General features: G+C 39.7%; 1 protein-coding gene across 2 annotated transcripts in view; it reads left to right on the top strand.

Moving 5' to 3' along the window:
* Nucleotides 1-23516, top strand: part of BACH2 (BTB domain and CNC homolog 2) — a 373540-nt gene that overhangs the window by 183620 nt on the left and 166404 nt on the right. The gene's annotated exons all lie outside the window — the stretch shown is intronic.

Below are 23516 nucleotides of genomic sequence, written 5' to 3'. Positions count from 1 at the left end.
ACGAACAGTTCCTATAACATGTAGATAAAAGTTCCCAAATGTCATAGGCACATGGAAGCTTGCAAGTGCCACCTAAAGACTTGCATATAAATAATGTCTGCATTGTGTATGATATCATGTCACATGTTTGTTGTGCAAAGGAAGATGGATGATAACATATTTAATTTAGGTAAAATATTCGGAACGTTTGCTAGATAGTTGAGACTGGGCTCAAATTTTACTTTATATGTATTGTCTCCTTTAATCATCATAAAAATCTTACTTGGTAAGTACTATTATCTCCATTTTATGGTATTGGGTTTAAAGGAGGTCAGGAACATTTTCTAGATATAGGTAGTGAATGGCAGAGCATAGAACCAAACCCAGGTCTGGTTAGACCCCAGCTCCCACACCTTAATGACTGTACTGTACTGCGCTGCCACCTTCTTGGATAACTGCAAATAACAGATGTTCCTTTGTTTATTCCACTTTGACATCAGATACTTACAATGACCCTGTTGGCTTAATATGGTCAACTTTTCTTAAGAGCGCATCTTGGTCTTTCCATGACTAAGGCATTTTCATTCATCAAATGCATGTCTCTTGAATTACTGAGACAATATGAACATTAACAAGTCAATTCTAGCTCATGAGTACTGATCATTGATATGCCTGTATTAACAAGAGGTACATATAGATAGAACAAAATTATTTATCAAAACTCTTACCAGCTGAGAGGCTGGATCTTTGAAAGGAATAAACTCTCCCAGTGAGACTAGCGATGTACTTAGATGCAATAACATGGGCTTCCAGAGAGCTGTTTTAATCACTGGAGAGCAACTTTTTTTCCTAACTTGCAAGCCATCTGCTTAAAAGGGATATTTACTTGTGGAGTATCAAGATCCTCTCATCCTGTTTGTATTATCCACAGAGCAGAAAAGGCTAGTCAGCAGCAAAGAGAAGTCAGCTGTGTGAAGCCACTGTCCCTGTTCCCTCAGTATGAATAATAGTTGGTTCCCCTTCAGATTTCTTGGTTAGTATGACATTCCTGAAGGATGTCCATAGGAGATGGCTTTGCTTTAAAGCTTATTACCTTAAATTTTAATTGCTTTTGGAACTTCAACTTTAAGGAACCTTACATTCTCTATTAGACTTAAGTGTCTTTAACATAGCCACATAAATTAAACTATAATGAATCATACAAGAAAAATATTATAGTCAATAAACACTGCAGAATACTTTATAACTTAGATGCTTGTTAATATGGGATGAAGTAGAAAATAGTGAAAGCAGAGAAGGTGAAAAAGACTTTAGAGGAAAAGGGCCTAAACTTAGGTAAGGTAAAGTTTATTCTTGCTTGGTACGAAAAACACAAAATAATGGAGAAATGTATATTGATCCAAAACATAAGTAAAAGCTAAACAAGAATGCTGAAAATCAAGCACAGGAACTAGGAAGAAGCAAAGACATTAAAGAAAAAAGAAAAGCTAGCCACATGTACATTCTCTAGAATTACCTGTTTTGTCTTTGATGGGATTCATGGATTCGTTCCTTCGTTCATAATTCCATAATTATTTTTGAGCACCTGTTGTGTCTTAGGTAGCAGTCTAGGTGCTAGGGCTCAGTGATGCACAGGGAAGCAGAGTCCTTGCCCTTAAGGAGCTTACAGTTGAGTGGAGGAGGCTATAAATGAGCATTAATTATAGGAATGACAAAGGCTGTGATTGCAGAAGTATAGGATGCTATAGAATTACAAAAAAAAAAAAAAAGTCAACCTGACAGTAAAGAAGTAAACGAGACAGGAAGAGTCAGAAAGGTTCTGAGAGGAAGTGCTCTCTAATCTTGCACCTAAAGGATGAGTTAGCCAGAGAGAGGGGAGAGGGAAGAAGGAATGAGCCTGTCAATCCCAGATGAGAAAAGAATTGAAATTCAGGATGGCTGGAGCAGAGAGCAGGGTAGGAGGAGTGGTGAAAGATGAAGCTGTAGAGGGAGCAGCATCCTACTCATAAACAGCCTTGGAAGCCATTTGAGCTTCATCCCAAGATCAGTGGGATGAAGGGAAGTGACATGATCAGATTTCCATGTTGAAAGAGTATCGAGAGTGCTGGGTGCATGCGCCTTGAGAAGTTGGCCAGAGAGACGAGAAACACCCAACGCCTAGTGCTTTCTTCTGAACAATGGCTGAATTCATAGTACTTCAAGTTAGTGTGGGAAATACTATTCATCTGTGCCAGAGGAAGAAGGAGCAACCCATGTCTATCGTTTTCACAGAGGGAAGTTGAAGCTGCACGTGTACTTGGACATAGGGAATGGTCAGAGAAAAGACAGAAAAAAGACATCCCTTGGTCCTGGAGGCATCTATCAAATATCAAAGCATGCTCCAGAGGCATCCCAGCCTAGTGAGAACACCTCTACACAGAAGTATATCCAGGGACCTATTCTGTCACTGTAGGCGCAAATTACGTAACCAAGAAGACTTATGTGGTAGCAGTCGATTGTAGACAAAGTGTGGACCTGGTCTTCCCCATATGGTATTGACCATCACTGCCATCACATCACCTTTTTTTAAGTAGCAAGAATAAAGCCAATGTATGATTCTCTTTTTTTAATTTTTATTTTAGGTTTGGGGGTAAATGTGAAGGTTTGTTACCTAGATAAACATGTGTCACAGGGATTTGTTGTACATATTATTGCATCACCCAGTTACGCTACTCTCTCTCCCACCCTCCTTCCTCAAGTAGACCCCAGTGTCCATTGTTTCCTTCTTTGTGTTCATAAGTTCTTATCATGTAGCTCCCACTTATGAGTGAGAACATGCCATATTTGGTTTTCCGTTCCTGCATAAGTTTGCTAAGGGTGATAGCCTCCAGCTCCATCCATGTTCCTGCCAAAGACATGATCTTGTTCTTTTTTATGGCTGCATAATATTCCATGGTGTATATGTACCACATGTTCTTTATCCAGTCTGTCATTGATGGGCATTTAGGTTGACTCCATGTCTTTGCTATTGTGAACAGTGCTGCAGTGAACACTTGCATGCGTGTGTCTTTATGGGAGAATGCTCTATAATCCTATTAATGAGATTGCTGGGTCAAATGGTAATTCTGCTTTTTGCTCTTTGAGGAATCGCCATACAGCTTTCCACAATGGTTGAACTCATTTACAATACCACCAACAGTGTATAAGGGTTCCCTTTTCTCTGCAACTTTGCCAGCATGTTATTGACTTTTTAATAACAGCCATTCTGACTGGTGTGAGATGGTATCTTGTGGTTTTGATTTGCATTCCTATAATCAGTGATATTGACCTTTTTTTCATATGCTTGTTGGCTGCATGTATGTCTTCTTTTGAGAAGTGTTTGTTCATGTCCTTTGCCCACTTTTGAACAGGGTTGTTTATTTTTCTCTTGTAAATTTGTTTAAGTTCCTTACAGATACTGGATATTAGACCTTTGTTGGATGGGTAGTTTGCAAATATTTTCTTCCATTCTGTAAGTTATCTATTTACTCTATTGATAATTTATTTTGCTGTGCAGAAGCTCTTAAGTTTAATTAGATCCAATTTGTCAATTTTTGCTTTTGTTGCAATTGCTCTTGGTGTCTTTGTCATGAAATCTTTGCCCGTTCCTATGTCCAGGATGGTATTGCCCAGGTTGTCTTCCAGGGTTTTTATAGTTTGGAGTTTTACATTTAAGTATTTAATCCATCTTGAGTTGATTTTTGTATGTGGTGTAAAAAAGGGGTCCAGCTTCAATCTTCTGCATATAGCTAGCCAGTTATCCCAGCACCGTTTATTGAATAGAGTTTTTTTCCCATTGCTTGTTTTTGTCAGCTTTGTCAAAGATCAGATGGTCATAGATGTGTGGCCTTATTTCTGAGCTCTCTATTCTGTTCCATTGGTTTATGTGCTTGTTTTTGTACCAGTACCATGCTGTTTTGGTCACTATAGCCTTATATTGTAGTTTGAAGTCAGGTAACGTGATTCTTCCAGCTTTGTTCTTTTTGTTTAGGATTGCATTGGCTATTTGGACTCTTTTCTCTTTCCATATAAATTTTAAAATAATTTTTTTCTAGTTCTGTGAAGAATATCATTGATAGCTTGATAGGAATAGCATTGAATCTGTAAATTGCTTTGGGCATTATAGCCATTTTAATGATATTGATTATTCCTATCCATGAGCATGGGATGTTTTTCCATTTGTTTGTGTCTTCTCTGATTTCTTTGAGTAGTGTTTTGTAATTCTTTTTTTTTTTTTTTTCTACTTTAGGTTTTAGGGTACATGTGCACAATGTGCAGGTTTGTTACATATGTATCCATGTGCCATGTTGGTTTGCTGCACCCATTAACTCATCATTTAGCATTAGGTACATCTCCTAATGCTGTCCCTCCCCCCTCCCCCAACCCCACAACAGTCCCTGGAGTGTGATGTTCCCCTTCCTGTGTCCATGCGTTCTCATTGTTCAATTCCCACCTACGAGTGAAAACATGCGGTGTTTGGTTTTTTGTCCTTGTGATAGTTTGCTGAGAATGATGATTTCCAGTTTCACCCACGTCCCTACAAAGGACATGAACTCATCATTTTTTATGGCTGCATAGTATTCCATGGTGTATATGTGCCACATTTTCTTAATCCAGTCTATCGTTGTTGGACATTTGGGTTGGTTCCAAGTCTTTGCTATTGTGAATAGTGCTGCAATAAACATACATGTGCATGTGTCTTTATAGCAGCATGATTTATAATCCTTTGGGTATATAACCAGTAATGGGATGGCTGGGTCAAATGGTATTTCTAGTTCTAGATCCCTGAGGAATCGCCACACTGACTTCCACAATGGTTGAACTAGTTTACAGTCCCACCAACAGTGTAAAAGTGTTCCTATTTCTCCACATCCTCTCCAGCACCTGTTGTTTCCTGACTTTTTAATGATGGCCATTCTAACTGGTGTGAGATGGTGTCTCATTGTGGTTTTGATTTGCATTTCTCTGATGGCCAGTGATGATGAGCATTTTTTCATCTGTTTTTTGGCTGCATAAATGTCTTCTTTTGAGAAGTGTCCGTTCATGTCCTTCGCCCACTTTTTGATGGGGTTGTTTGTTTTTTTCTTGTAAATTTGTTTGAGTTCATTGTAGATTCTGGATATTAGCCCTTCGTCAGATGAGTAGGTTGCAAAAATTTTCTCCCATTCTGTAGGTTGCCTGTTCACTCTGATGGTAGTTTCTTTTGCTGTGCAGAAGCTCTTTAGTTTAATGAGATCCCATTTGTCGATTTTGGCTTTTGTTGCCATTGCTTTTGGTGTTTTAGACATGAAGTCCTTGCCCACGCCTATGTCCTGAATGATATTGCCTAGGTTTTCTTCTAGGGTTTTTATGGTTTTAGGTCTAACATTTAAGTCTTTAATCCATCTTGAATTAATTTTTGTATAAGGAGTAAGGAAGGGATCCAGTTTCACCTCTCTGATTAGCTGTGTTCCTAGGTATTTTTGGTGTGTGTGTGTAGGAATTATGAATGGGATTGCCTTTCTGATTTGGCCCTCAGTTTGTTTATTGTTGGTGTATACGAATGCTAGTGATTTTTGTACGTTGATTTTGTATCCTGCAACTTTGTTGAAGTTGTTTATGAGCTGAAGGAGCTTTTGGGCCGAGACTATAGGGTTTTCTAGGTATAGAATCATGTTGTCTGCAAACAGAGATCGTTTGACTTCCTCTCTTCCTATTTGGATACACTTTCTTTCTTTCTCTTGCCTGATTGCACTGGCTAGGAGTTCCAGTACTATGTTGAATAAAGTGGTGAGAGAGGGCACCCTTGTCTTGTGCCAGTTTTCAAGGCAAATGCTTCCAGCATTTGCCCATTCAGTAATATGTTGGCTGTGGGTTTATCATAGATGGCTCTTACTCTTTTGAGGTATGTTCCTTCAGTACCTAGTTTATTCAGAGTTTTTAACATGAAGAGATGTTGAATTTTATCAAAAGCCTGTTCTGCATCTACTGAGATAATCATGTGGTTTTTGTCTTTAGTTTTGTTCATGTGATGAATCACATGTATTGATTTTTGTATGTTGAACCAACCCTGCATCCCAGGGATGTATAGTGGATTCATTTTTTGATGTGCTGCTGGATTTGGTTTGCAAGTATTTTGTTGAGGATTTTTGCATGGATATTCATCAAGGATATTGGCCTGAAGTTTTCTTTTTTAGTGTATCTCTGCCAGGTTTTGGTATCAAGATGATGCTGGCCTCATAGAGTGAGTTGGGGAGACATTTCTTCTCCTAATTTTCTGGAATAATTTCTGTAGGAATGGTACCAGCTCTACTTTGTACATCTGGTGGAATTCAGCTGTGATTCCATCAAGTCTTGCGCTTTTTTGGTTGCGAGGCTATTTATTGCTGATTCAATTTCAGAGCTCATTGTTGGTCTGTTCAGGGAATCAATTTCTTCCTGACTCAGTCTTAGGAGGGTGTATGTGTCCAGGACTTTATCCATCTTGTCTAGGTTTTCTAGTTTGTGTGTATAGACGTGTTTGTAATCATTTCTGATGGTTGTTTTATTTCTGTGTGGTCAGTAGTAACATTCTCTTCATCATTTCTAATTGCGTTTATTTGGATCTTCTCTCTTGTCTTAGTCTAGCTGATAGCTTATCCATTGGATTAATTTTTTCAAAAAAAAAACCATCCTGGATTCATTGATATTTTGAATTTTCATGTCTTAATATTCTTCAGTTCAGCTCTGATTTTTGTTATTTCTCATCTCTTGCTAGCTTTGCGGTTGTTCTTTCTTCTCTAATTCATCCAGTTATGAAGTAAGATTGTTAATTTGAGATCTTTCTAACTTTTTGATGTGAACATTTACTGCTATGAATTTTCCTCTTAACACTGCCTTAGCTGTGTCCCAGAGATTCTGGTATATCTTTGTTCTCATTATTTTCAAAGAACTTCTTGATTTCTGCCTTCATTTCGTTATTTACCCAAAAGTCATTCAGGAACATGTTGTTTCATTTCCATGTGATTGTATGGTTTTGAGCAGTTTTCATTGTGTTGACTTCTATTTTTATTGTGCTGTGGTCTGAGAGTATGTGGTTATTTAACATTTGTTGAGGATTGTTTTATGTCCAGTTATGTGGTCTGTTTTAGAGAATGTGCCTTGTGGAGATGAGAAGAATGTATATTCTGTTGTTTCGGGGTGGAAATGTTTATAAAGGTTTATCAGATCTGTTTGGTCCAGTGCTAAGTTTAGGTCCTGAATATCTTTGTTAATTTTTCACCTCGATGATCTGTCTAATACTGTCAATGGAGTGTTGAAGTCTCCCACTACTATTGTGTAGGAATCTATATCTCTTTGTAGGTCTCTAAGAACTTGCTTTATGAATCTGGGTGCTCCTGTGTTGAGTGCATTTATATTTAGGATAGTAGGGTGTTCTTGTTGAATTGAACCTTTTACCATTATGTAATGCCCTTCCTTGTCTTTTGTGATCTTTGTTGGTTTGAAATCAGCTTTGTCTGAAATTAGGATTGTAACCCCTGCTTTTTTTCTGTTTTCCATTTGCTTGGTAGGTTTTTCTCCATCCTTTTATTTTGAGCCTGTGAGTGTCATTAAGTGTGAGATGGGTCTCTTGAAGACCACATACCATTGGGTCTTGCTTTTCTATCCAGCTTGCCACTCTGTGCCTTTGAAGTGGGGCATTTAGCTCGTTTACATTCAAAGTTAGTATTGTATGTGTGAATTTGGTTATGTTATTGTGCTGTTAGCTGATTATTTTGTTGGCTTGTTTGTGTGGTTGCTTTGCAAGTAACACTGGTCTGTGTGTTTAAGTGTGTTTTTGTATTAGCTGATAGCGGTCTTTCCTTTCTATATGTTGTGCTCCTTTCAAGATCTCTTGTAAGGCAGGTCTGGTGATAATGAAGTTCCTCAACATTTGCTTATCTGAAAAGGATCTTATTTCTCCTCCACTTAGGAAGCTTAGTTTGGCTAGTTATGAAATTCCTGGTTGAAGATTTTTTTCTGTAAGAATGTTGAATATAGGCCCTGAATCTCTTCTGGCTTGTAGGGTTTCAGCCTTAGAGTTTCACTGTTAGCCTGATGGGGATCCCTTTGTGGGTGACCTGCCCTTTCTCTCTAGTTGCCTTTAACATTCGTTCTTTCATTTCAACCTTGGAAAATCTGACAATTATGTGTCTTGGGGATGATATTTTTGTGTAGAATCTTGCAGGAGCCACTATATGATTCTCTCAAAAAAATAAATAAATAAATGACATACATTGTAGAAGATGGCCTGGAGAAGAAAAGGATTAACGACAGGGAGACCAGTTGGGGGAGAGACAGAGATCTTGGACTCTTATCTTGTGTGATCTGCAGAAAAATAGTCAAGAAGGCAAACATTAATAGCTTGGTAATGTCATCTATGACTTAAATTTGACATGGCAAAGTATGTACTAGTGATGGAGAATTACAAGTTATAACACATCATTTCCCTTACCTTACATGTATATATTTTGCAGTATGCAGAGAGCTTTCCTGCATGGTATCCTACCACCCATTGTCACTCACAGAAGCATCCATTCAGCAAATACTAATTAATCACCTGATGTGTTCCAAGTATTGTCCTAGATGGTAAGGATATGGGATAACACAAGATTCAAGATTCCTACCCGTGTGGAAACTCACTTTCTGTTTTAGAAATACAGACAACAAACCAGCTGTCAAATTAGTGAACGATATCGTTTCAGAGAACCATGAGTGCAATCAGGGTAATAAATGGAGCTATGTAATCCAGAGGAGGGCAGTGTATAGGAAGATGTGTATGGGCAGGTTGGGTAATGCCTAACATAGGAGATGAGACCTAAATGAGGAGAACCCTACCTGCTAAAACCTAGGGGAGGAGTCTTCCAGGCTGGAGCACACAGGATAGGTTTAAAGAGGTCCACAGGTCAAGTGACTGGAGAAGGGGAAAGAAAAGTAGTACAGGCATGAATGAGGAAATTGGGGCAGCCAGGGCCTTGCAGGCTTGGGCCTGCACCTCAGATGCTATTCTATGAGCAATGGGACATCTGAAGTGTGAGTTTTAAGCAGGAGAGCGATGTGATCTGACATATATTTTTAAAAGATTATCTGGCTGCTCTATGCAGAAGGGCTTCTTACAGAGGCAAAAGTAAAAGCAGAGAGACCATCAAGGAGGCTTTTTTGCAAGCCCGGGAGAGAGATGGTGGTGGCCTGGACAGAAGATGGCAAGCTAGTGCCGCAATTCTCAAAGTGTGGTCTGTGGGTTCCTGGGGGCCCGCAAGATCTTATCAGGGAATGCAAGGTTAAAACTATTTTCACAGTAATACCAAGATGCTCTTTGTCTTTTTCACAGTATTGACATGTGCACTGCTAGTGAAATGCAATGGTGGGGAAAACTGCTGGCACCTCAGCATGAAACAAGATAGTCATACCGAACTGCTAGTTCTTCACCAGCACATGCTTACAATAGAACAGAATGCCAATTTCACTTCAGAATATCCTGTATGAAGCAGTAACAATTACTGTTTTTATTAAATCTCAACTCTTGAGTGATGTCTTTTTAATATTCTGTGTGACAAAATGGGAAAGACACATAAGCCCTTCCACCGTAAACCAGAGTATACTGGTTATCTCCAGGAAAAACCCGTGTGCAGTTGTTTGAGTCGCAAGCTGAACTGGCTGCTTTTTTCATGGAATGCCAATATGACTTAAAAGAACAACTAACAGACAAACTCTAATTATTCCAATTTGGGTATTTGTTTCACAGATCTTTTATCAAAAATGAGTGAAGTGCCCTGATACTTCAAGAAAAACAACTGACAGTATTTGTTGCCAATGACAAAATTTGAGCTTGAAACAAAAATTAGGATTTTGGAAAACACATAGCTGCTACTGTGAAGCTTGATAACTTCCCAATACGTTAAGGACTTTTGCTGATGAGATTGATGGTGATATTAATGAATGTGGAGAATTTGGTATTGGATCATGAAATGTGAAAATTCAAAAGATCTCAAAGTTCTCTGAACTTAGTGAACAAGTATTTCCAAATGACAAAATGTGTAATGTTATAAAATTATGCACAGGTGAAAAATCCATTCAAAGTGCTAGATAGACCAATAGATTTTAATATTAACAAAATAAAATAAGTTTATTGACAGATTTTCAGGTACCACATTTCAGACTCCACATTTTAAAAGCTACCACTTGTTGATTTCTGGTGTAGAATCAGAGAATATCCACAGTTATCAAAAGGCGATGAGAATACTTCACCCATTTCCAACTATGTATCTGTGTGAGGCTAGATTTTCTTCATGTCTTTCCATCGAAACACCATAGAGCAACATATTGAGGGCAGTACCAGATATGAGAATCCAGCAGTCCTGTGTTAAGCCAGATACTAGAGAGATTTGCAAAAAAGGTAAAAGTGTTAATTCTCTCACTTATGTTTTGTAAAATGTATTAATTTTCATAAAATATGTGATTTGTGTTAATATACAATGTTTTATTGTATTTCAAATACAATGAATTCTATTTTTTTAAAGTTTTGTTTTAATTTCTAATATGGCACATATCAATAGATATAACCCACATAACCAAGAACTCTTTGGGGATTTTATTAATTTTTAAGGAGTCCTCAGACCAACATGTCTAAACACTGAGCTAATGAAAGTGGTTCATTTCAAGATGTATTATGGAGGCGGGGCAGATGGAAGTCTATATATTCTCTTTGATTCATCTTCAGATATTTGTCCCAAGCAGCTGTGATGAAAAAGACTGGAAAGAAGCAGGTTTGGAGGGAGGATGGAAACAAGAATTCTTTTTTGGCCATGTTATACTTGAGATGCATGTTGAATACACAAGTTCAGGTGCTGAGTAGGAAATTGGATATGGAAATTCAGGAAGAGGTCAGGGGCAACATATAATAAATTTGAGAGACTTCAGCATATAGGTGACAAAAACCACAGGCCTGGGAGTGAGTATAGTTAGAGGAAAGAGAAAGTCCATGAATGGAGCTCCAAGATACACCAGCATTTAGATGGGGAGCAGAGGAGGAGGAGCAGAGGAGGACTCTGCAGAGGAGGGAGCCACAGGTGAAGCTGATGAGAAGCCAGGACAGTGTGGTGCCCCTGAAGCCACAAGAAGAAGTGGTTTCATGGAGGAAGTTGGCGACTGAGTCAAGTGATGGTGAGAAGTCTTGTAAGATGGGAATAGAGAGTTGAGCATGGACTTGGCAAGACGGAGATCATCACTAACCTTGATAAAAGCAGTTTCTCTGGAGTGACAAAAAAAAACGACAACAGGTTAAGGAAAGAAAGAGAAATGAGGAAATAATGGCAGCAAGTAAAGACAACTATTTTGAGGGTCTTCCTTCAGAACGGGCAGAGAAAGGGATTGGTTCTGGGGGAAGCTATGGCATCAAGAAGGGATTTAAGATATGCCAATGGAAATGGTCCAGGAGAGAGAAATTGATGTCCCAGGGACAGTGAAGGTAAATTCAGAAACAGATTCCCTAAGTGAGAGAGAGGGAATGGGATCCAGAGCTCAAGAACAGTGATTGATTCCTGAGGAGGGGAAAGAGCAAACAGAAAGCCCAAGAATGGGGCAGGTCATCCCTCTGTCCTCAATAAAAAGGTTAACTGGGGAACAGCTAAAATTGAAGAAAGTTCCAGAAGATGTAAGACAAGAAGGGCGTAGATTCTGTATTTGGGTTGTTGGTTGGTTTTCACTAGCTTAAGTCTAGAGTGATGATAGACATTCTCCACTGCCCCAACCATTTGGTTCTCTTCCTCCAGACTGCAGTAAGCAAAGAGCCCACCTGATAACCAGCTTGTGAGGTGGTGTCCTCTGTCTGATCTCAGGCTGATCTCAGGCTGTTTCCCAAGCTGGGAAGGAAGAAGGGAAGAATTAGACAAAAAGTGCTGTGTGATTTCTTTGGTAGTTCACTTTCAGTAAGAAGCCATGGAAGTGTAATGCAGCGTCCACTCATCTCTAACTAGATTCTTCTTGACCTCTCCTTATTATGTCAATTGGAAGAGGAGATGGCTCCGGAGTTAAAATGTCTCCGTTCGCCTTTTGAGACAATAGGTATTGACAGCTTGAGCAGGTAAGCTTAGTCAGGGCTATATTCCATCCCAAGCACATGCTGTCCACCTTCCCAGGAGGGTATATTAAATATTATTATTGCTAATGATAATTAATACCAATCATTCCCTTGAGATCTCAGGTTAGTGATACATAACTAAGTCTGTGTCATTTCAAGACATCTCCCAGGTGAGGGGGTGGTTTAAGAAACAAAAGGAAGTGAACTGTGTCTGGTTTCATTATGAGACTGGGACTTGTATCAGTCCTCACGCCCCGTGAGCAAGACTCAGCGGCGAGCAAAAATCCTGAAATCTGTTTCATCATTTAACATCCTCCTGTCTTATATAGTTCTCAGTAGGAGAAATAAATAGATATGGTAAATATTTATTCAGAGTTTCCTCTTGGAATTTACCAAGCAGGATTTGACACAGCATACACACTGAGCCAATTCCTAAAGGGTATTGTTTACTGAGTTAGTTTTCACCCCGACTGCCCACTGCTTTGTAAGCCTTGTACAGTTCCATGATAAAAAGAAATTCCCTTGAGCACAGTTCTCTTTCATGTGCTCCTTTGCCACCGAGTGAATAGACAGAAGAAAGAAGAAGAAAACAAGTGGCGAGACCCAAGTGAGTTGACATTTAATAATAGGAGTAAGTACCAAGACCTGCAGTTGTATCCCACCCCCACTAAAAAAAAAAAACAAAAAATCACAAATAGAGAATGTGGGAAATAAAACACAATAACAATATGTGAAAACTCCTTGGGGGTTTCATTTCTGTAAGCTCAATCCTAGCCAGTGATGTGATGTAGCTGTCCAAAACATTAATGAAATCATGGTCTGCATTGTAGGACTAAGAAGGTGAAAGATAGTTCTATGTACTCTTCACTAATAAAATTGTGCTTTATTTGAGATCACATTTGATAGACATATTGGCAAATGTATTGTTGGCTATAACATGGGGTGGGTTTTTTTTGTTTTTTTTTGTTTTTTTTTGTTTTTTTTTTGAGACAGAGTTTTGCTCTGTCTCTAGGCTGGAATGTAGTGGCACAATCTCAGCTCACTGCAACCTCCGCTTCCTGGGTTCAAGCAATTCTCTTGCCTCAGCCTCCCAAGTAGCTGGGACTACAGGCACACACCACCACACCCAGCTAATTTTTGTATTTTTAGTAGAGACGGGGTTTCACCATGTTGGCCAGGATGGTCTCGATCTCTTGACCTCGTGATCCACCCGCCTCGGCCTCCCAAAGTGCTGGGATTATGGGAGTGAGCCACCACGCCCGGCCTATAATGTGGTTTTAAATTGAAATGATGATTTTTAAATTTAGAACTTAAATATTTTTAAAGGACAGTGGCCCAAGACAGTGGTAGAGAACCTGAAACCATGTCAAATAACATTTGAAGGAACTAGAAACAACTATCCAGAGAGAAGACTTGAGGAAAGAGAGGAGGCGGAGCCACCACTTACTCCCTACCATGTATGTAGGTGTTATCCTTCCTCTGGTTGCCCTGTAGGGCAAACCAGTGTTTTTAGGCTACAGGGAGGCAGATTTGCCTGAGAGAGAACTCTCTAATGATGTATGCAATGATCTGGTACATAATAATTCTCCAAAATTGACTTGGCAGTACCTTTCTTCTCATTAGAGGTATTTAATCAGCACCACCCACTTGGTGGTCAAGACTTTGATGACACATTGAACTAGCTGATCCCCAAAATGCCTGTCACCTCATAATAGCACAGTCATTCATTGCTTAACAATAGGATGCATTCTGAGAAGTACGTCATTCGGCAGTTTCATCATTGTGCAGACATCATGGAGTGTACTTAATGCAAACCTAGATGGTACAGCCTACTGCACAGCTAGGCTGTATGGTATAGCCTACTCCTCCTAGGCCACAAACCTGTACAGCACGTTACTCTACCAAATACTATAAGCAGTTGTAACACAGTGGGGGGTATTTGTGTATCTAAACATAGAAAAGGTACAGTAAAAATATGATGTTAGAATCTATGGGACCACCATCATATATACAGTCTATTATCAATTGAAATGTCATTATTCAGCACATGACTTTATTTACTTCATGGAAAGTGTAAGTTTGCTTTTCAGTAACCATCTACTTGATTAAAATAATGAGCTATGAAGGCCAAATAAAAAGAGGTGGCCACTTTTCCAGAGCTACTTTTGGTACCTGAGGATAATTTTACGGAATAAATATCTTTGAAATGTTCTAGCTTTTTTGAAACTTCAGCTTTAAAATATGAAAAGGCCCTTTCCTAGCAGTCCTTGTCTCAAAGAGAAAAAGAAAAAATGTATTGAATGCAGACTAAGGTCAGCAAGCCCCTCTGCCCTGTTTCCTTCTTCCCTCTTCTGAAGCTCAGTTGCTTTAGAAAGGAGCTTTGGAGAGAACAGGAAACAAAGTTGATGCAAGAGGCTCACTAACTCTAAGAGAAACTGTTGGTGCAATCTGTAGTTGTAATGTGGGATAAGTCTTAAATAATTACTTTGAAGCTTAGAGCCCCAAATTTTTAAATTTAAGGTCTAAAAATTCAGTCTTTTAAAGCAGATTTTGATGACTAAAACCAGGAAAATGGCCCCATCCTTCACTTTTCTTCTTGTTCATTTGGTTAGCAGTAGAATTGCCACCCCCATAAACAGATAAAAGTACTGAAAAACAGGAAGCAACATCAAATAGTTTTAAATTACTTTGGGAAACTCCTGAAAGTGGGTGTAATATGTGTGGGCCTTTAAAAATGAATCATATTTATGCATTTGATATACAGCTACTTAATTATGTCTTACAGTTCAGCCTAACATTCATTGGTATTTTTATTTTCCTGCCTATGTTTTGGTCCTTACTTGCCATATATAACTCCTGCTGGTTTGTCTCCCACTGGTACACCAAGTTGTTCAACCAGCTGCTGATAAACGCATTACAAAGTATGTATGGAATAAAGAAACCACAAGAGATGAAAGTGTTAGGTAATTATTTTTTGTAAAAATTATGGTTTGCTTAGTTGGCCTGTAGCAAGACCCTGATGTATTTGGCTGCAGCATACAGAGAAATATTTGGCTAAACTATCTTCAGCACAGTGTTCCCAAAACAAGTGAAGGAAACCTTTGTTGTGTGAGCACCTTGATATTCTGGAAATACCTTGTAGCCACCTCCACTTTATCATCCAGAGGGTCAGTGAATGCAACATGGGGCGTGTGTAATGAATAACTGCACATCTGCAGTCTGAAGCCTTCCCAGCCCTGATCCACATGGCTCTGGACAGGTCTGGCTCTAATATTTGTAGGGCTCCAGACAAAGGCACAATTGAAGCTCATATGCTGTATGCTTAAATATTAAAATTTATGAATCAGGCTAACAAACTGGTTGTATAAAATACATTCTGTCCTTCTGCCTTGATGTAATGACCTTTCGAAAGGCCAGATTTAAATTTAGAATTATCGGTCTCCTTAGAGTTCCAAATGGGAACATGGTGGTATGGGGGAAACCAGCATACACCTACCCGCTTCCTTCTTTCCTGCTCCTTCTCCTCCCACTCCCCCAGTCCCCCATCCTGCAGGGGTCTTGAAACATGCACATGGACACCCCAGCCCAAATGTCCAAGACACATGCATATCTCTGTAAATAGCTGCCCTTGGCCATTCTCTCACCCTTCAGGCGGTGTAGCCCACCAAAGGGAGGAAGGACCGAGGGAAAGGGCATACACTGACCCTGGGAGCTCACTTGGAACCACTTGGGTGGGAAATTCTGGAAGAGTTTAAGGGAGAGATCATAAGGCAAGATGGGGGACGATGCCTCCCTGGCCTAACTGAAGGAGAACAGAGCCCTTCCTTGCCTGGGTCTAGGGACTGTGCTGTCTGTGGGCATTTAAATAAAATCTGCAGCATCTCCCATTTTTTCATGACAGCAGTTCTTTCTCTTCACACAGAAACCGCTGCTGCCTCAACTCCAAGGGCCAGAGCGAGTTGGCACACCCTCCAAGAGGAGCACCTCGCTTCTGGGCACAGCAGGAGCAGCCTCACTGTTGAGGTTTCAGTAAAGTATTTTGCCTGAAGTCCTCTTGTTGGTTCAGCCTCTCCTTCAAGCTTTGTTCCTGTTCCCTCTGAACACCCCACCTCTCCACACACACCTAGATCTCTAACTTGAGACCTGGACAAAGAAACTGCTCTTTTGGGGGATGCATCACTCAGCCCTAATATTTGCCCTCTCCAGAATCGGTGATCTCAATAAAATTGTGAAGGATTGTAACATCTTTTTGGAAATAATATCAGGGGACCCTTGATACCTGCGGATTTTATTTGGTGCCGATTAAGGGTCAGTATGTCCCTGTGATGCATGTGGCCCCCTCTTTGCCACTTTGTTGGTCATTGACCAGGCCACTTCACTTCTCTACACTTCGTTGTCTGCATCTACAAAAAGTGGACAACAATTCATGCCTGTTTCTATTTCAAATGGATGTTTTCAGGACAAATTTTTAAATACATATATGAAGAACAATCAAAATATCCAGTCAGTCCTTTTTCCAGTAGAACTTCATTTAACTCTCCAAGAGCTTTTGTATATTACCAAGAAATAGGATTCAGACTTCCCTAAGTTGACAGAAAAGCATGAAATCTGTTTCTAACAGATGTTCCCCATGATCCCCCAAACGTAAACATGTTTTCAAGATGACAGTGAGACAACCTGTTTACACAAGGAAGTACTTTAAAAAGCAAACAAAAAAGCATCACCCAGAGCAGTCATTGTGATCAAAGTGCCGTCAATTATTAGGGCGTAAAGGGAACTGATGACTCAACTTAGCACCACCGCGGTCTCCAGATTTCAGTTTCGTAACAGAGTTTCTTTTCAGGAATATTCTTCATTTACACACAAATCCGATTTTCTTTCTAAATTGTTTCTCGATTTTTGTCAAACCGAAATACCAGGATCTCTTCAAAAGATGACTCCGATAACCAGCTGATGCTGAGATGAGCATCACACGGACACACTTCGCCATGGAGAGCAGGGTTGCTACTCCCTGGGATCTTGGTGCCTGGGAGGAGGGGACAAGGTCTTCCACACAGCAGCTCCTGGCTCTCTCTGCTCCCACACCTCCCCAATTAGTCAGATGCAGCATAGAAACTCTCAGACTGCATGGTGGTAGAAAATAACTTTCTAAATCAATCAAAGTGTGATATTTTGATCCTTTCACATGCCTGGGTATTCTGGGCAAATGCATGCTCAAATCAGTGACTCATGGATCAAGATGCAAAGTAGGTCTCTGAATGCTGGCTAGAAATCAGTTTTTAAACCTGAAGCAAAATATAGTCTGGTAAAAAAAAATATATATGTATATATATATATATAGTGTCAAATTTAGCAGTTTTTGTGAAAATAACTACCACTGCCCCTCAAAGTATTGTATATTAGGAGTCGACCCTGAGTTGGAAAGAAGAAGTAGGTTAGCAGAAGTGTCTACATAAAAGCCCATAAGAAGTCTTAACTGATAGGAAGGTCCTTTTTTTTATTTTATTATTATTATTATTATTATTATTTGAAATGGAGTTTCACTCTTGTTGCCCAGGCCAGAGTGCAATGGCACGATCTCGGCTCACTGTAGCCTCTGCCTCCTGGGTTCAAGTGATTCTCCTGCCTCATCCTCCCAAGTAGCTGGGATTACAGGCACCCGCCATCATGCCCAGCTAATTGTTTGTATTTTTAGTAGAGATGGGGTTTCACCATGTTGGCCAGGCTGGTCTTGAACTCCTGACCTCAAGTGATCCACCGGCCTTGGCCTTCCAAAGTGCTGGGATTACAGGCATGAGCCACCACGCCCGGCCCTGGAGGGCACTTTATGAAAGGTTCATTCAAAACTCCTTTAGAATGTGGTTTCTCATTGAAACAAACCCTTTAGATTCCCTTTGGTAGAATGGTGAGGCCAGACCCTGTGGCATCCTCACTGAATGATACCCCTTTAAACAGATTTTAGGGATAGTCTGGAAACCTGACCTGTTTTTATAATGCCACTTCTATGGAAAATAGATTCATGTCTCACCATGTATCCTGGAGTCCCAGGAACTTTTCAAATCATTATATGGGCTGTCAGCAGCAGTAGGAATGCCACCAAGACTATAACCCAAAAGCAGGATCATTACCCAGTGCCACAGGAAGGGGACAAATAATAGTATGAGCTCCTTATATTTATAGTAAAGTTTAAGTCATGGGTTTATGTGCCAGGATATTCCTGTGACTCAGAATACTTAAAAATACTTGACTGCAATTCATTAAAAGAAAAAATAAACCACACACAAAAAAACCTATTAGAATGAATAATAAACAAGATCATCAGTTTTGCAGGATGAAAGTTCAGTGTGCAAAAATCAATTTCTGTACACTAGCAAGAAAAATGAAATTACAAAAACAATTCCACTTACATAGCATCAAAAATAATTAAATGTTCAGGAATAAATTTAAGAAAAGAAGTGCAAGACTTGAACACTGAAAATTACAGAATACTATAGAAAGAAATTAAGGAAACATAAATAAATGGAAAGACATCCAATGTTCATAGATCAGAAGACTTGTTAAGATGGCAAAACTATCCAAACTTATATAGTCAACACAATCCCTATCAAAATTGCAGCATTTTTGCAGAAATTGACAGGCTGATTTTAAAATTCATATGGAAATGCAAGGGACCCAGAATAGCTAAAACAATCTTGCAAAAGAGGAACAAAATTGGAGGACTCACACTTCCTTTTTTCAAAACATCCTATAAGATAGTATAGTCTTGAATACAGTACACGTATGCTCAAAGTTTTCAACAAGGGTTCCAGAACAATTTGATGAGGAAAGAATAGTCTTTTCAATGTATAGTGCCAGGACAGCAGGATATTCACACACAAAAGAATGAACTTGGACTTATACCTTACACCATATACAAAAATTAACTCAAAATGGATCAGTGCCATTGCACTCCGGCCTGGGCAACAAGAGTGAAACTCCATTTCAAATAATAATAATAATAATAATAATAATAATAATAAATACAAGCAAAAATTCTAAAACTCTTAGAAGAAAATATAGGGACACATTGTTGTGACCTTGCGTTAGGCAGTGGATTCTTAGATACAACACCACAAGTACAAAAGACAAAAGAAAAATTAGATAAATGGGACTTCATAAAATTAAAAACTTCATGCTTAAAGGAAACCATTAAGAAAGTGAAAAGATGGACCGGGCGCGGTGGCTCACGCTTGTAATCCCAGCACTTTGGGAGGCCGAGGCAGGCGATCATGAGGTCAGGAGATCGAGACCACGGTGAAACCCCGTCTCTACTAAAAATGCAAAAAAAAAAAATTAGCCGGGCGTGGTGGCGGGCGCCTGTAGTCCCAGCTACTCGGAGAGGCTGCGGCAGGAGAATGGCGTGAACCCGGGAGGCGGAGCTTGCAGTGAGCCGAGATTGCACCACTGCACTCCAGCCTGGGCGACAGAGCGAGACTCCGTCTCAAAAAAAAAAAAAAAAGAAAGTGAAAAGATGGTCCACAGATGGGAGAAAATACTTACAAATCATGTATCTGACAAAGGATTTGTATCCAGAATATATAAAGAATTCTTACAGCTTAATGCTCAAAAGACAACCCAGACAAGTAATGGACAATTAAAATATGCATTTCTCAGAAAAAGATATACAAATGGCCAATAAGTGAATGAAAAGATGTTCAGCATCATTGGTCATTAGGGAAATGCCAATCAAAATTATAATGAGTTACCACTTTACCCCCACTAGGATGGTTAAAGTCTAAAAGACAGTAATAAGTGTTGGTGAGGATGTGGAGAAATTGGAACCCTTATACATTACTGGTGGGATTGTCCTGCTACAGTCATTTTGGAAAACAGTTTAGTGGTTCCTCAAAATGTTAAATACAGAGTTACCATTTGTCCCAGTATATTAGTTAGGGTTCTGCAGAGAATAGAACCAATAGAGGGTGTGTGTGTGTGTGTGTGTGTGTGTGTAGAGAGGGAGAGGAAGGGGACAGATTTATTTTAAAGAATTGGCTTACATGATTGAGGAGACTGGCAAGTTCAAAGTTTGCAGGGTAGGCCAGCAGGCTGTAGACCCAGAGAAGCATTGATGTTTCAGTTAGGGTCCAAAGGGAGTCTGCTGTCAGTATTCCTTCTTCCCGGGAGAGGTCAGCCTTTTTTCTTAAGGCCTTCAACTGATTGGATGAGGCCCACCTCATGAAGAGTAATCTGCTTTATTCAAAGACTACTGATGTAAATGTTAATCTCATCTAAAAAACACCTTTGTAACGACATCCAAACGTGTTTGACCACGTGTCTTGGTATGGTGACCTAGCCAAATGAACACGTAAAATTAACCATCCTCCCCAGCGATTTCGCTTCCAGGTATATATCCAAGTAAATTGAAAACATGTCCAAATATGTCTAACCATACAAAAATGTTCTTGGCAGCATTATTCATAATAGCTAAAATGTGGAAACAATCCAAATATCCATCAACTGATAAATGGATAAACAGGATGTGGTATATGAATGCAATTGATTATTATGCAGCCATAAAAAGGGATGAAATATTGACACTTACTACATCAAGTGTGAACCCTGAAAATATGGTAAAGCGAAAGAAGCTAGACCCAAAAGGCCTCATAATATATGATTCCATTTATACAAAATGTGTAGAATAGGAAAATCCATAGAGACAGAAAGTAGATTGATGGTTGCCAAGGGTTGAAGGGGAAAGGAAATGAAAAGTAACTACTATGGGTGTAGGGTTTCTTTTTTGGATGATGGAAATGTTCTGATATTAGATAGTGGTGATGGTCACACAACTCTGTGAATATACTAAAAAACATTGAATTGTGTATTTTAAAGGTGTGAATTGTATGATATGCTAATTATATCTCAATAAACCTGTTAAAAAAATGCCTAAGGCTCCAGACATAAGTGGTCCTGGCCACCTAATAGAAAGCAGCAGGAGTTGCTTCTAAAATATAGAATGTATGCTGAATCCCATATGTGAGGAGTTAGAAGGGAATGAAATGATCATCACCATTTACTAGATACCTTCTGTGTTTCAGAAGCTATGAACATATCAGCTCTCTTAGTCTTCCTTAAAAAACAAAAACAAAAAACATAGCCAGTTTTAAGGGCACACACCTGTAGTCCCAGCTACTCAGGAGGCTGAGGCCGGAGTATCGCTTGAGCCCAAGAGTTCGAGGATGCAGTGAGCTATGATCACACCACTGTACTCCAGCCTGGGTGACAGAGCAAGACCCTGTCTAAAAAAAATAAAAGCGTATGTTGGCTTTGTCTTCCTTGTTTGTTCACATCAGGAAACTGAGCCTTTGTTCAAATTGCTTGGCCAAAGTCAGCTACTATGTTGGGATTAGACCTGGGTCTCTCTGACTTTAGGCTTATTCCTAATTCACTGCCCCACACTTCTCCTGGAGGAGAAACCCTGTCCCGAACTGAACAGAGAGTGGCAGGACCTGCCACTTAGAGAGGTGGGCAAAGTCTTCCCAAGAACAAAGGTATGAAGGCTGAAGTATGCTTTTGGAGAAAAAACAAAGGAATTAAATGCAAACGGGAGGCTGTTGCTTTTATGATAAAGAAAAAAAAACCAGGTTTAATTTTTAAAACAAGAGTTCCACAAGGACCACAAGGAAAGTGATAGGAAGACAGAAGGGACCACAGGATCCAAGATGACCAATTGAAAAGCAAAACCTAACACTGGGGTAGAGCAAGCGTGTCCTGGACCAGTAAGAGAAATGAATGTTCCCAGGGTAGCCAGCTGAACTGGGGAGAGGCCTAGCCGTGTTGACAGTCAGTTGGACCAGAAGCCACGTAGGGATGTTCCTGAAGCTGAAACCAGTCGTTTCTCATCCAGAGACAAAAGTGGCCCCAGAAGAAGTTACCCTGGATGCTCCATGGATCAGGATCCAGTACAGGGGCTTGTGGACAAAGTGAAGTCTTGGAGTTCTTTTACAGGAGATTTTAACCTGAGGTTTATGGATTCTTAGGGGACCTACATCGTCTTCACAGAGTCCTTGAGCTCTTGCTGTCATGTGGAAATGTTTTGTGTCTATGCATCTTGTTCTGGGGAGAGAGTCTTCAGGTTTTTAAAGAATCTATGTCAGGAAGAAGATATTTAAAAGTTATTTAAATGTTTCTCTTAAAGCGCTAGGCTAATTTTCTGGCTGTGTGATAGATTGTGTTAAATGGTCTGGCACTCCTAATTTTTGGAATAAAAATGAATTCTTAGTGAGTGATCTCACCGCCTGCAGTGCTGTCTGATTCTGTCCTGGCATTTGATAGAACTTGTTAGGGGATTAGGTAAGACAGGATGTTGGTACATTCGAGGTCATTAAACCAAGAAGGGAAGGGGCGGGGGTGCGGGGGGCGAAGAAATCTTGCTAAATATATTGTGGAGCTGAACTAAATGCTGAATAGCTAAGGGACATTCTTTGTGCTCTGTGCCAAGACTTTAAAACCCTGTTTAGAAACAGACTAGAATGATGGAGACAGCTCCATCTAGATGCAGTGCATTGGTAAATGCCTGTCTTTCCAAGAAATACTATTTTACTTGTCCTTTTACGGAGGAGGCGTGGAAGGCTGTGATGTACTGGGTTGTATAACATTTTTGTAAGTGGATACAGCTAGTATAGAACCTAGAGAAACAATAAAAGCCGTCTTTTTACATGGCGTCTCACAGTTCCCGTTTCATTACTAGGAAAATAATGAATATGTCACAGAGAACCTAATTCGTATGAAAGGTTTTTGTCAGCTGAAATGCACGCCCAAAAGTTTATATTCTACCTGTCTTTTCTTTCTACTTCTTTTTTGTTTCCTTCACTCTTATTTTGGATGTATAGTTTTAGAAAATACTCACTTTAAAAATGTATTGGATGGATAGTGGTGAAGGTTGTACAACAAAACAAATTTACTTGGTGCCACTGAACTGTATACTTAAAAATTATTAAAGTGGTAAATTTTACGTTTTGGATGTTTTACCATAATTTTTTAAAAGTATATCGGCTAATACAGAAGGAAAACCCACTTACCCTTTGAGGCAAGAATTCCAAGTATCTTTATGTGGTAAATGCCACGCCCTTTCCCACACATGGTATGAATACGTAAGTCGTAGGGCAAAGTGTGTATGGGATGGAAGTGCTCATTTAAGCATTGCATGGTCCCCACTCTGCCACTCACTGGCTATGGGACCTGGGACCTTATATCCCGAAGCAGAGGTTAAGCCCTCCACAAATGCTGCCTTCTTCCTCCTGGGTCCATTACTCACATGTTGGTTTTTCAACAGTACAGTGAGACAGCGGGACTCAGTGATCTCCAAGGTCCCTTTCAGCTCTGCTGATCCATGGTTTAAACTCACTATTTAAAAAAAAAAAATCTACAGAACACTATGAAAATTCTCTTGGACAGATGTAGTCCA

This window comes from Hylobates moloch, unplaced genomic scaffold (assembly GCF_009828535.3).
Source record: "Hylobates moloch isolate HMO894 unplaced genomic scaffold, HMol_V3 SCAFFOLD_2, whole genome shotgun sequence".
Taxonomy (NCBI): Eukaryota; Metazoa; Chordata; class Mammalia; order Primates; family Hylobatidae; genus Hylobates; species Hylobates moloch.
The sequence above is the reverse complement of the archived record's forward strand: the minus strand, read 5'-3'. Positions and strand labels throughout refer to the sequence as shown.